Here is a 13,455-nt window from a genome sequence, read left to right on the forward strand (position 1 = left end):
GAAAGATACTAATTTGGAAATGACATAACTCAGAGGACTCCACCGTTGCTAATTAGAATGTAGATACACCGTATTGTCTTAAATTGTTAAGCTGTCAGACTTCCTAAATCAAATAACTTTGGATTTGGTTATTATTTAGATACTACTTAATAGTTCCCATGAAGAGATGGTGTTGGAGCACTTCTTAGGTGCTGTTTTGCAGGAGGTATTGTCTTGAAAATAAGTCTTGGATTTTGATGCCTTTGTGATTGCAAATTTTTTTACTTTTTAACTTGGTGTAACTTCAAAAACTATAGAGCTGTAAGCTTACAGATAGCAAAGGGGCCAATCAGATAAATGATAGCATTTTGAATATAATAAAAATGTGGGTTTAGGCTTGTTGTTCTTTAACCCTGAAGGCCACCAGTAAAGAAAAGATTGAGTAAGGCTTATTTTAAGGACTGCGAGGGAAGCACTTGAAACATTGATTTGCTGCAACTGTAAATTGTACTTATACTATGAATGATGCCTTTTAAAAATAGTGTTTCAGGGTAATATATGTTTCAATAAATAGTTTCTTCAGTTTACAAAACAATTTTGTCAGCTTTCACCATGCTAGTTCATTCTTGACTTTCAAAGCCTAATTAGGTTGTCTCGTGTATCACCATCGATAGTTTTTATTTAGATTGCAATTAAAACTTACTCAACATGTCTTAAAGCTGTCTAGGCTGTGGAAATCAGAAAGACTGCCATTTAGTGACTTGAACTTAGGATAAGATCCCTGACTAAAGACAAATAAACAGTATCATACTGGATGTTCAACATCAGGAGTATATGAACAGAAGAAATATTTTTTTCAGGGAGGAAAAAGATTGACTATACAAAAGGAACCACATTTTAGGAAAAAGGTATCATTTTACTTAATTACTTTTAGTTAAAGTGCAGTTGGAGGGATGTAAATTTGTTGCTGTAAAGGAATTTATTTTTGAGCAGAGGACCTGAATGCTGAATTTCCAGTCTGTCTGATAGGTAAAGAGATGGGAGAGAAGACTTTAAAAAGTAGAGGTTTATAGAACATTTTTGACCCCTGATGGGTAGTATTGCTACTGCACAGAAATAAGAGAATAATCCTGGGCTTTGTTTAGCTGTCACTGAAGGATTTATGTATACCTCATTTAAATATCTCCTAAAAAGAACGTAGTGTTCAAGTAATACTGTAATTTCATGTACCCAGTGAAATCCCAATACAGATTTAGTGCCTTATGTTTTTGTTAGTAAATATTTGCTTAGGTTGTGCAATGATTTCACTTATTCTTAGGATATTTTCTATTATTCTTAAGCTAGAGGATGCCACAGGTTTCACATTTACATATTGTAAGGTTCTGTAGCTGTTTTGTGTAGTTTAATGTGTTGCTTGTCTTGTTTTGGAATTACCTTAGGTAACCTTTATGTGTTTGGACAGCAATGCACATATTGTTTATTATTCCTCAAACGGGTATGGTGCCTCATTTTCTTGGGGTTTTATTGCTTCCTAGAGGATTCCTGAGTGAACTCTAAACTTAAAAATATAGATATCACTGCCTTTTCTTATTGATATGTAGAGTAAGATAATGAGGATGGCCTTCTCTTGCTGCTAAAGTTCTTCCTGATAATCCCAAAGCTAGTCATTTTAACCACCTTTTTGATGGATAGAAGGAAAGAGAAAATTTCCTTCCAATTTACACCCTATTTTCTGCCTTGCCTAGAATTAATGCTAGAAATACTGCCCAGCCGGTGGATCACGCGATGAAGGGCAGGCTTCTAGTTGGTGTGAGGTTGATCATTCCTGCATGTCCTGTGGATGACCATTGTGATGTAGCTGTGTCTGTCAGACCCAACAGAGGTTGCTTTCGCCCCCTGTATTAGCATAGCAGTCACCTATCTCTTCCCACGTTTGCGTGTCTGTGATGAGTATTCTCTTCATTGGTGTTCAGTGTATTTTCCAAAATTAGACAAAGAGCTTTGGGCTTGGCTACTTTAAATGCTGCAGTCACTGTATTAGCCTTTATCTCTGTTACCTTGTGTACAATTTTGTGTTTAACAGTCCATTATAAAAGGGTTCAAGTTTGTAAAATAACGCATAATTATTCAGGTTTATCAGTTAATAGTATTCTGAATCGCAGCTTAACAGAACTAAACATGTTATTGTATAATGTTTTGACACCTTCAATTGAATTTGAAACAAATTACAAGGGAACTGGTCTAATTTGGTTTATTTATCAAAAAAAGACCTATGTGACAGAACTGTTCTGAGAATTCTAGAATAAAAATAATTTTGAAGCCAAAATTTCTACTATAACCTCCAGCAAGTGTAAAATGTTTTGGTTGTTGTTGTTTTTTTGATGGTAATACTGTTGATTAATATTTGCTAATTACTCCCCCATTGTCATATCCAAAAGACACAATTAGAAAAGTTGTTTTCCTGAGTTAACATGCCTTAATAAACAGTGTTATGTGCTTACTTAATGATGTCTTATCAAATGGCCTCAATGTCTTTAAAGCTGGCTTCAGTCGTGCTGGGGGATCTGGAGGAGCGACCAGGGAAATTCCAGGATTGCTTGACAGGGGCACCGTGTGGGATAGGAACTACATAGGCAATATCCTGGAAGAGGCCATGAACTGCTTTGCTGAGATGCAGAGGCAGACAGAGGAGAAATTTCGCATGTGGATAGAAAAGCTAACCCGTCTTGACACGGATGAAGAAAGCAAGCAACAACTGGAGCCCAGGGAACCTAAAATTCAACTACTTGGCCAAAGAATCCCCCCTACCACACAGTCAGGGGCTTTCATACAGATGCCTGATAGCCAAATACTTTCACAGCAGTCGTTTAATTCTTACGTGGGCTATCAAAATATCGATGCTACGCTAGAGTTTCCAGCGACTTTTAATAACAATTTTCCACCTATCTTTCCAGAGAATGGGAATATTGCAGAACCTGATCTGAATCAATCATAAAGAAATCCATTCTTTGCAATCTTGATGTTACTTTGGATTATGCTAAAAACAAGGTTTGCTTTTCTCTTCGTATATGTTTGTTTTGTTATCTTCTTTTGGGTTTTATTACCATGGTATCATTTTTTTTTTAAATTTATAGAGAATATATATGTAGTTTAAAAAACCCCACAGTATACCCACATGCATGTGCCAGCACACACATACAAACACCTTTAAAGGTGCAGGGGGAAAGCACCCTAAGCTTTCATCACCAAACTTTGGAAAATATAACTTAGAATCCTTGTTTAGCTACCCCAAAATCAGTAGAGCTATGTTTGTTACAATAGGAGCATTCAGAGTATTCATCCAAATGCTCTTTTTGCATGTTAAAACATTTATATAAGGAAGTAAGTTTTTTATTTAAACATGTAAAGTACCCTAGAGAACCAGTCTAAATACAGAGCCGTAACATTTCCTTAACTATCTGTTTACTCCCAAGTTTTGCAGCTTGAATGTGTCGCACATTAGTTTTTTCTTCTTCCTTTTCAGGCAGAAGTAATAAATAAGCTTACCCTAAAGATTTATCTATATGTAACAAATGTGCACAGCTGATTATTTTGTCTCCCATTTAATAGTTCATTTCTGTCCCGAGTTTTTATTAATGTCACTGCTGTGTTGCACATGGCATATTTATGGAAGCATCTGTCTTACACTGTGTGCTCAAATACGCCCATGTATACATATATATGTGTTGGGTTTGGGTGGAAGTCATCTCCTCTAATTTTAGGTGTCTAGTTTGCTGTTGTGTGGGCCTCCTCTGAGTCAAATGGAAAGAGATAAGCACCTACAGAGGGTACCTCCTGGGCAATGTCTTTCTCTTCCATTAGTTGTCTAAACCTCCCTTATATACAGTTTAGAATAGCCAGATTTTGGCTGAAGTTAGGTGAGATGAAGCACACCCAACTGCGTGTGCATGCATGACCTGCGCACACAAAGCACTGCTGCTTCCTTTTCTGTATATACAATCCAACTGCATCCTTCGTGCTGGAATAAAAATAGTTGTGTCAGTCCTAAGATAAGCAGCTGTCAGCAGATGGACGGAGCCTTGGCACAGGAATTAAAAGGAAGGCTTGACAGTCAGATTACTAAACACTGGGGTGGTCTGAGGGTGTGGGTTTCTGGTCTGGGTCAGACAGCAAGAGCTTCTTCTGAACCGTGTTTGAATACCACTGAAATCGTTATTGTGGGGGGGAATGCCAGTACATTAATTTCATTTAAATAATACAATAACTTGCTATTGTGTGGATTTGTTTATACTGATAGCTATCCTGAATAGGCAGGCTTGAAACTGTGATGTTTAAAGTAGGATTAATTTAAACTATATATTAGAAATCTCTATTTAATTCTTACTATTATTACTACACACAGGGATTTTTTGGTCACCTTTCCATTAAGGCCTTTCTTCATGTGAAGTAACTTCTCTGTAGCTACCAAAAATGTATATTTATCATCAGTTAGAACTTACTAAAAGTTTCTAATGTAAATGAAATCAGAATTCTAATGATGGAAATTGGAAATCTGCATAGACATAGTTTAAGTAAAGAGAACACTATAGGTCTCCTTTAGTGCTGTTATTTTGCTTTTTAAACCACAGTCCCTTTTTTTCCAATTATTTTAATGTAATTCCTTTTCTTCCTGTTGGAGGTAACCACTGTATCTTCTGTAGGTCTGATGTTTTTTTGGGTTTTTTTCTTCTCCCTGACGTCAGTGGGAGTTTTTCCATCAATTTACATGGCAGTTTGGATCAAACCTGTAACAGGAACTCAAGAAATGCTTTTTGTTATCAGTATAATACTAACACTTGTGTGCTAACGTTATTCTTGGCCCAGTCCTACTTTTTTTTTTTAAAGTACGTGATGCCTTCATTTAAAAAATTAGGTTAGAGAGCTGTGTTATTTTCAGAGTAACTGTTTGAAAGACTATGCAGGAGATAATTTTTAAGTACTGGAATTAATTCTTTACAGATCACCTTCATGCATAATTTTTATACAAAGTTTTTGATATGAACTTTTAAGAAAACTCCCTCGTCTGAATTTGTGTGCATTTCAGGTAAAAATGCAATGAGTTACTTTGTTTGATTGCAGTTTAATAAACTTCTTTATTAAATCTAAGATCCTTCAGGGAAGATTATTTGCTGATATAAAAAAGATCTGATCCTTCTGGTGTTCATAGATTTGATATATATATCCACACACACCTTTATGGCAATGATAGAGCAGCATATTTTAAAGCATGACAACGTTACAAGTCTTCCCATGCATGCAGAAGCGGCATTTTTCTGTGACTGGTTTCTTTTAATGTGTTGAGTCACTTAACTCAGTATGTCTGTAAGCATGCCCTTAACCTTTTTTATAAAATAGTATATATGGAGCAATTAGTTATTTTGAAACAAATTGTGCAAGGAGATCAGTTGAACTTATTTCTCTCTCAGGCTTAAACACATTTATGTATGGATCTTGTAAATGGATACTAGCTTTAAGAATGTAGTCAGTAAAATTTCTGCCAATCTTCAATGTCTTGGTTAGGTAATATTTAAAAAATATTTTAAAATACTGAAATCATTCAATGTATTAATGGATAAAAATTTGGATTTGGTTACTACAGGCAAAAATTAAAAACTTTCAAACATTTTTATCCATTATTGTTAACTGTTATTTTCAATGCAAGCAGCTGTGAAAGAACAAGCAGAGGGTTACAGCAGTTGAGAGCATACAGAGTTTAAAGCTGTACTCTTTCTAGGATAAAATTATTCCAAGGCACCCAGAAGACTGAGGGGGAATAGTTCATATTAGATATAATTTTAACTTAAATTCCCCATAAAAGCTACCTAGTGTTAAGAACACCTGTGCAAGACCAATGGTTGTAAATGGTTTTGTAAATGGTAAACTTTTATTTTCTTTGGTTGCTTTTTTCACTTGCCTCAGCTGGAACCAGATCTTCAGCTGTCATGGATCAGCTGCTTTAAAATGAATAGCATTTGTTGATTTACACAGTTGAATACCTGGGTCCACTAGCTTGTTTTCCATGTGAAGTAGTATCTTTCTCCTTCTAGGAACTGAGAGGGGAATCCCACCTTTCTGTTGTTCAGGTGTAGTATAACCTACCTGATGAAGGATTTTGCAGGCTGTGCAATTAAACAGGAACATCTCTCTTCCTGCTTTGTATTGTGAATTTGAAAGATGCAGAGCACTGAAGAAATCAACCTTCAGACACTGATAATGGTAATGTGTCTGTATTTCAAACTGGTGTGCAGCAGCCTTTAGCATCTCTTTGAGAAAACAGATTCCCAGTATATAATTTCAGATTTATTTTAATTTTTTTTTTCCTCCTGGAAATATTTTTGCTATATTATGTAGCTGCATTGAAGTTTGTTGTGATTTCCATTATAAGCTCTTATTTTCAAAGGGCTTTGACTAGAAACTTTTCAGGGAGTTAAAATTTCTTCAGCTGAAATTTTAACAAAAATTTTAATCTCATGCATTCCGTATTTCATTTAAGCAGTCTGGCCTTATGTAAGACTATTTTAAGATTATCAGAAGGAAACCCTTCTACTTTCCAACCCGAAGATACATTTTTGAATGTACATTTATGCTCACATCTCAACAAATTACTTCAAAAGCACCAAAATTAACAAGTAGAGGAGAGATCAATAGTTTTGCACAGACATGGAGAATCACAGATGATAAAGTTTCTCTAATTGCCCTAGGTCTTATACTTCAGAATGAAGTAAATAAGTGTTCTAGTTTCTTTAAAGAATTTTACATTATGCTTTGAAAGATTAAATGTATGAAGTCTAATCAGCTGATGTAGACTGGTGTAATTCCAGGGAAGATGGTGCCAGTTGAAACCCAACTGGCCTGTTCAAAATTTCCTATATTGCCATTTTTAATATTGAATTATATGTTTTTAATGTGGCAGCTGTTTCTGCACGGGAGTAATTGAACACCCATATGACTGCAGAATTGGGATTTAGTAGCAGGTGAAACACAGCTACTTTGTAAGCATTTTCCATGCCAGTGCAAAAGAAATAAGTCTTTATACAAAGGCTGAATTTAAATGTCACTAAATGTCAAACTGACAGTTCAGTAAATGAAAAATTAAAGGATCTGCTCTTCGAATTTGACCCTATGTAGCAGTCCTTGGAAGTCCAGGGGCTTCAGTGTGCGGTGTTTTTGCAAACCTGGCTGCAGGTTCTTCCCCAGGCATTTGTGCTGCTTCCCTCCCTCAAGTGGGCTTTGGAGAGAAAGGTCTTTAGGAAATCCCACCCTTTGCACATTTTATCCGAGGGTTTGGGGGTTTGCTTCACGTGCTTCTGATACATTTGAATTTTCAAGTTTTATTTAGAAAAAAAAAATTAAGGTAACATACAGCATAAATCAAATTCAAGTAAAGGTAGTGAAACTTTATTCAGTGTTTCTACTGCAAAACAAACCTGAGCAGGGATTAAAAAAAAGAATGAATCATAAACCTTTCAGATATACTGCTCTTCAGTGTTATTTTTAACAGTATTAGGACAAAATAATTCAGGCAGAAATATACATATCTATTTTTTTAAGTTCACAGTGTCTTTTAGTATTTTTGCTGGTTTGCTAGGTTATTTTATCTGAGCTGCTAGGGTTAAGGCTGGAGGACCAATCTTAACTTCAATGAAATAGAATTATATTTGGTGGTTGTTTTACAAATTGAAAGGTATTTATTATCACTGATTTCTCTCATTAATATATTTTTGTCTCTTCCTATGTCCACATACTGTAAATCTTTTAAGTAATATTTCAAGGGCATTAAGAAATTAAATCTAGCCCTGTTAAAACCAGTAGAAAATTTCTGCTAATCTCAATGGAGCTACCATTTCACCTGATTTGAAATTGAACTTATTCTGCAGTTTTTAGTCAGAGGATCCTTCAGCTGACCTTAAGGAGAGTCTTTGTCTGATGAGTGTGTGTAAATCAGGCGAGTTGAGTAGACGTTTTTAAAATAATCGGGGTCTGCACTGTGACCGCTGCAGTTACATTTGGAAGCATTAGAACAAATGCGCTGTGTAATTTGTACTGTAGAAGCTAAAATATTCAGGCTGACTGAGAGAGATGGACAACATTACCTTGCAAAACATGAAGCCAGAAATCAGTCTTTCTCACAAATTTTATTAGTCTCGTAGTGTTAGGTCAGCAAAATGAAGGCACATGGAAAATGGGCTGATTAAATTAGAAGCGATTTTAAGCGCTCTGTTAAATCTCGCAGGCTGATTGAGCCAGGGGTCTGGTCTGGGTCTGGACCATCAAAAGTTCTGCATCAATGCTGTATCACTCCTCCCATGGGAAGATGCAGTTTGTACTTGCAAAAATGTGATGTTTTCTGGAGGGGTGCATATGGGGTGTGTGTTTGCCTGCCTTTTCCTAATGTAAGTTGTATTTATGTCAAGATCTTTTCTTCTTTTAACTGTCATAGCTATTATGTAAGAGTTGGGTGTGATGGTTTCCAAAGCCCTCCTGATATGCTTTTGCAAGTAAAACTGGCGGAGAGATCTGGCTAATATATCTGCTTCCATAATCAATGAATCATTAGGTGGCATCAGGGAAGATAAATCCTATCTGAGATACAAAGTGCATGCTGCTTCCTGATGTTTTCAGTACACAGCCACGATCCATGTGCCTTTGCTTAACGCACAATGAAAAAGACTTTATTTAGTTCTTTTATATAATTTGGTAAAACAAATCCAAGATATTTTCCATCTAGTCATCAAAAAGCCTGAAAGAATGAATGTTGATCAGCAAGACTTGAATTTTTGAGATCTTTTTGATGCGATATATTAAAAATGATCCAGTCTGAGAACTAATTTGATGATGTTGTTTTGATTGTATTATTTTATTATGGTAAAACAAACAAACACAAAAGCTTTACTGTGTGAAATGAAGGAAAATGTGAGGAAAGTGGATTCATTGATAACATTTTGTTCACTTTATGGGTTTAGAGAGAATGTTGTTACACTACTATTGTGGGGTTTTTTTTATTGTATTTACAATGTATTCTTTGCCTAACCCTGTAAATTTTGAAATCTAACTACTGTAACCTGGAATAAATAAATATAAATAGTAATTGTTTCATGTTGCTAAACAACATAAAAAAGCACAGATCTTCTGCCCCCCATCCTTCTTTGGGAATTGTTTTAGGGTTCAGCTAGTTTACACCATTTTGAACTGCACATACTTTATGAAACCACATCTCTGGATCATGTATTAAATAATACCAGGTTTGTATGGTTTATCTAAAAAAACCCCAAAGTGTTGCTTCAGCCTGTAGTCTTGTATGTGAAGCCTTTCTGTTTGGATCAAAGTTACTGACGAGTCTACTGTAAAAATATTTTGGAAAGTCACTTAAGATGAACATTCTAGTTTTTGGCACACAAAGTAAGATTATTTCAATGACTGTAATGACGTGCTGCTCTTAAAATTTATATGGGTATTGAAGTCTGTTCTGTGTTTTGCTTGAAGTAAATGGGAGTTATCTCTTAAATTTAAGTGTCAAGTGTAAATGAGGGCATTCTTTGATCTTTTATTATTTTTAAATGTCTCTGTATTCTCTTGTACTGGGACTGAGAGAAAGCAGTGCCTGCATTCACAGTAGAGGTGTCAAGGTGAGGCTGGAAGAAGCCGTGTCTCCTTGGGCTTGCAATTACCTGGGAGCCTCTGTGTGTTGCCTTTTTAGTTTTTGCACGTTTCACAAAAGTATTCCTAAACACTATTTATAAATTTATTAATAATTTACTACTTATATATGGCTTAGTAATTTGAGGGGAGTGTGTTGGGTTTCTGTTTTGGGTGTGGGGTTTTTTTTGGTTTTTTTTTAGCAAAGCAGAGCTCCTCTGCTTGTTAGCTTTGAGCCATCTGCAAATCTCTGCTTGCCTCAGTTTCCCCCGTAGGCAAAAGGGAGGTTAATGACCACCTGAGAGCACTTGGAGATCCACTAATGGAAAGCTTTTTGTAAGAATAAAGCACTGTAATTATTATTGCTATTATTATTATTGTACCTGTTCTGTGTGTTTTAAAGCTTAGGGTGACTAACACCTAAATAAGGCTGTGTCTCCTCATTGCAAAGACACTGATGACTCCAGAGGGCAATTCAGACCACCAAAATTAGGCTTTTAATTTTGAAATTATTTCAGTCAGGATAGTTCTCTGGAGATTACAGTCTTTTTCCACTACTTGGAGAGAAAATATAGTGAAGTTTAAATCCTATCCTTGAGGCTAGAATTCATCTTACTGAACTTCAGCAGTGTCAAAGTTAGGTGCCTTGGCTAAGGTAGTTGTCGAAGGCCTTTGTTTCGTGGGGAAGGAGGGGAGATAATGATGCTCCAGTCTGAGATTACATGACCCTGAAGTTCCCCTCTCTGGCTACAGTGGGAGGGAGTTTAGGTGATGAGTTTGGCACTACATGCCTGGATTTAAGAAAGCTAAAGAGAAATAATTACTTTAAAGGACTAAATTCCCATTCAGGTTCTGCTATATAATATTTTTTGTATTTCCTATGATAAAGTACTACTGTGTGTTTATACACGGCTGTTGCAGTGTAAAGGTATGGTGCTTCTTACAGGATTATTGCTTTTAACCTACAGCTGAAATTTTACAGTTGATTCCCCCTTTTTGCTTATCTTGCCATTATAATGAATTAAGGGATAATAGGAGCGTGGATCTTACAGCACAGTTTAGACCGCTGAATGTTGAGATGTGGCTCTATGAAAAGCATGGGAGCGACATTATTGAATTTTCTACTACACTGCAAGCTTCAAATGAAAGTTGATATGTGTGGACATGGATTTTTGTGCATGTGGTTTCTGTTCTCCTGAGGTCTCCTGAACTCAGGAGAATTCAGTTCTGAGCGGAATTAGTTTTGCTGAGCTGTGTAAATTAAGGGAGAATTGGACACTTGGAAGTGCTGTCCCCATGATGACCTCTGCCTCTGAATTCTTTTCTTAAAAAAAAAAAAAAAAAAAAAAAAAAAGGCAGTCTTTCCCTCCCCTTGTTAACATTAAATGTGGACAGCTGTATTTTGCTGCTGGTACTTATTAACTTTCAGCCTTGTCTTTTTCAAGCATTTATTGCTTTAGAAATGAATTAAAGCTTATCACCAGGGAAATGTAAGTCTTCCAGCTACCTTGCCTTCTCAAAAGATGCAATTTTTCTTGAATAGATTGTTTAAATTACTGACCAGGGAACCTCCTAATTGTCCTACATTAAATTTTGATTCTGGCATGGTTTGTTTTGATGTCTGTTTTTCTATCTGTTGAAATCCTGTTACAGTCAGTAATTAGGAGTGGTTCTATTGTAATTTATCATCTTTTCTTTACAACTATGGTTGTAGTTAATCCTTTTAATTTTTCAACCTGAAAGCATTTTTTTCACTTATTCCCTAGCTGAAGCCAGTTGTCTTTATTTCTTGGTACTACGCATTCACTTTGCATCACATCATTGGATGATCATGTCGTTGGCTAGGGAAGTAGTATTATATCCAAATTTAACCCCTCCAGTCCCATCCTCCTAGCACTGAAAAGGAAACAGGCTTTTGGGAATGGGGGATTTGTTAATATGTCTTTGCTGCAACTGTCATCTACTTGTAGTTGTTTACAATTTATTTATTGGTTTATTTATTGTTTGATATTTTTATTTAACACACACAGGCATTTATTGCTTATTTCTTGTATACAAGCTGGGCATCCTAGAATTTGTTACAGTGTCATGGCTGTTGTTTTGGCCTCGTTGGTCATTTACTGGTGATAGGTATGGGTGACCCTGGTGTCAGGGGCCTTTAATTTCCAAATCTGATCCTGAAAGGCAAGGCTGAGAAAAGGAAAAATAGATCTCTGCCGTTATTGCTTTGTAAATAGGCAGCTTTTTTTTTTCCAGATTGTTAAATTGGTGGCTATTACACTGAGAAATATAATTACAGTATGTTAACTATATTGAAAATATTTTTGTCTGATGTATACTAAATTTAAGCTAAGTTATAAGGTGTGCTGTTTGGAAGTGTGGAAGATACAAGAGTGGAGCTACAGATAACAAGTTTATGCTTGTATTTCCTACTGATGAAGACTTTCACACAAGTTATTTCTATGGGTAGGTGATGAGAATATCACTCTGCATGTATATACAATTATTATCCATTTTGCATGATTATACATGTAGGAGTGGTACAATTTTGACTTGAGACTTGGTACCTTTTGTCCTAATACAATTTTATTTGTGTAGACACGTCTAAAATCAAAAATTGCTTCTGCTTTTGGAGATCTTAGTAAAAAGCGAGAGAAACAAAGAGCTGAAGGAACAGCACATAGCTCCTGAAATTTTAGATAACACTGAAAAAATGGTCAAATAGTCAATATTGTACTTGACCCTCGTATCTTCTGCACTCGACTGTTTATTTTTATAGATCACATTATATGTGTTCATGCTGAACTCTGATGATAAGACTGAAAGAAAATATACCTCTCCTGATTCAGTCCAGTTGTAACCTCTGCATGTAATTTAATCATCGGCTTTCACAGATAATTAACTGAACATCAGCCAGCTTAATTTTGAATTGGTTTTCCATTATTTTGTAATCACCTTTTACAAAGACAAAGATTGCCTTTCAGTTAATTATCAGGACTTCTTTTCCAGTCACAATCATCATTCCATGTTGTGAACAGTTTGGTCTTTAATACATTGGCATTTAACTACCCATTTATTTTTGTCAGGTCTGTTTTAAGTTTGTAATATAACATTGTTTTATGAAATTGTTGTTTTGGAAGCAGGTCTGATCAGAAATATTTTGTGAATTTCTTCATACCTTGTTGCAAACCTGCTCTTTAGTATGACTTAAGCAATATGGTCATGCTTTAATAAAGTGTGTTGCTAATCACAGAATAGGTGTTTCTTAAAATAGTGGGTTGAATTATGTATCAGAGACCAAGTGAAAAAAAATATCCCAAACCCACCCTAAAAACCTCAGTATAAACAGCTTTTCAGAGAACTAAATTTGAAACTTCTAGTTCATCATGTTATTTTTCTTTAACACTCCTAAAAGAAACCTGTCTTTCCTGAAAAGGCTTTTCATTTTTTTCTTTGTGACTTTTAAAGGTTTCTTTAGTCATTTTGTAACTCTGAAGGTCCTATCTTCCTAAACATAATATTAGTTTATGATTTATTTTATATTATCCCATACAAATTACACCCTCTATGTATCATATCCCTAACAGAAAAGTCCTGTGACCACTCACCTGCCAGAACTTCCTTGGAGTTAAAGAATAAAGCTGCTGAGCTTTGGCCCAACTTTTTCTATTTCGTGTTTGTTTTTGTGGATGAAGTCTTGGCCCAAAGAAAGTTTTGATTTTCTCATTTGGGAAGTGGGAACTCCAGCCACTTTGATCCACTCTGAGTCAATAAGCTGTGGCTGAGAGGAGGCACTTGAGT

General features: G+C 35.7%; 1 protein-coding gene across 3 annotated transcripts in view; it reads left to right on the forward strand.

Annotated features, from left to right (window-relative positions):
• Window positions 1–13,455, forward strand: part of LOC119140624 (uncharacterized protein C18orf25) — a 56,242-nt gene that overhangs the window by 29,970 nt on the left and 12,817 nt on the right. The window lies entirely within an intron of this gene.

Source organism: Falco rusticolus, chromosome W (genome assembly GCF_015220075.1).
Source record: "Falco rusticolus isolate bFalRus1 chromosome W, bFalRus1.pri, whole genome shotgun sequence".
NCBI classification, from domain to species: domain Eukaryota; kingdom Metazoa; phylum Chordata; class Aves; order Falconiformes; family Falconidae; genus Falco; species Falco rusticolus.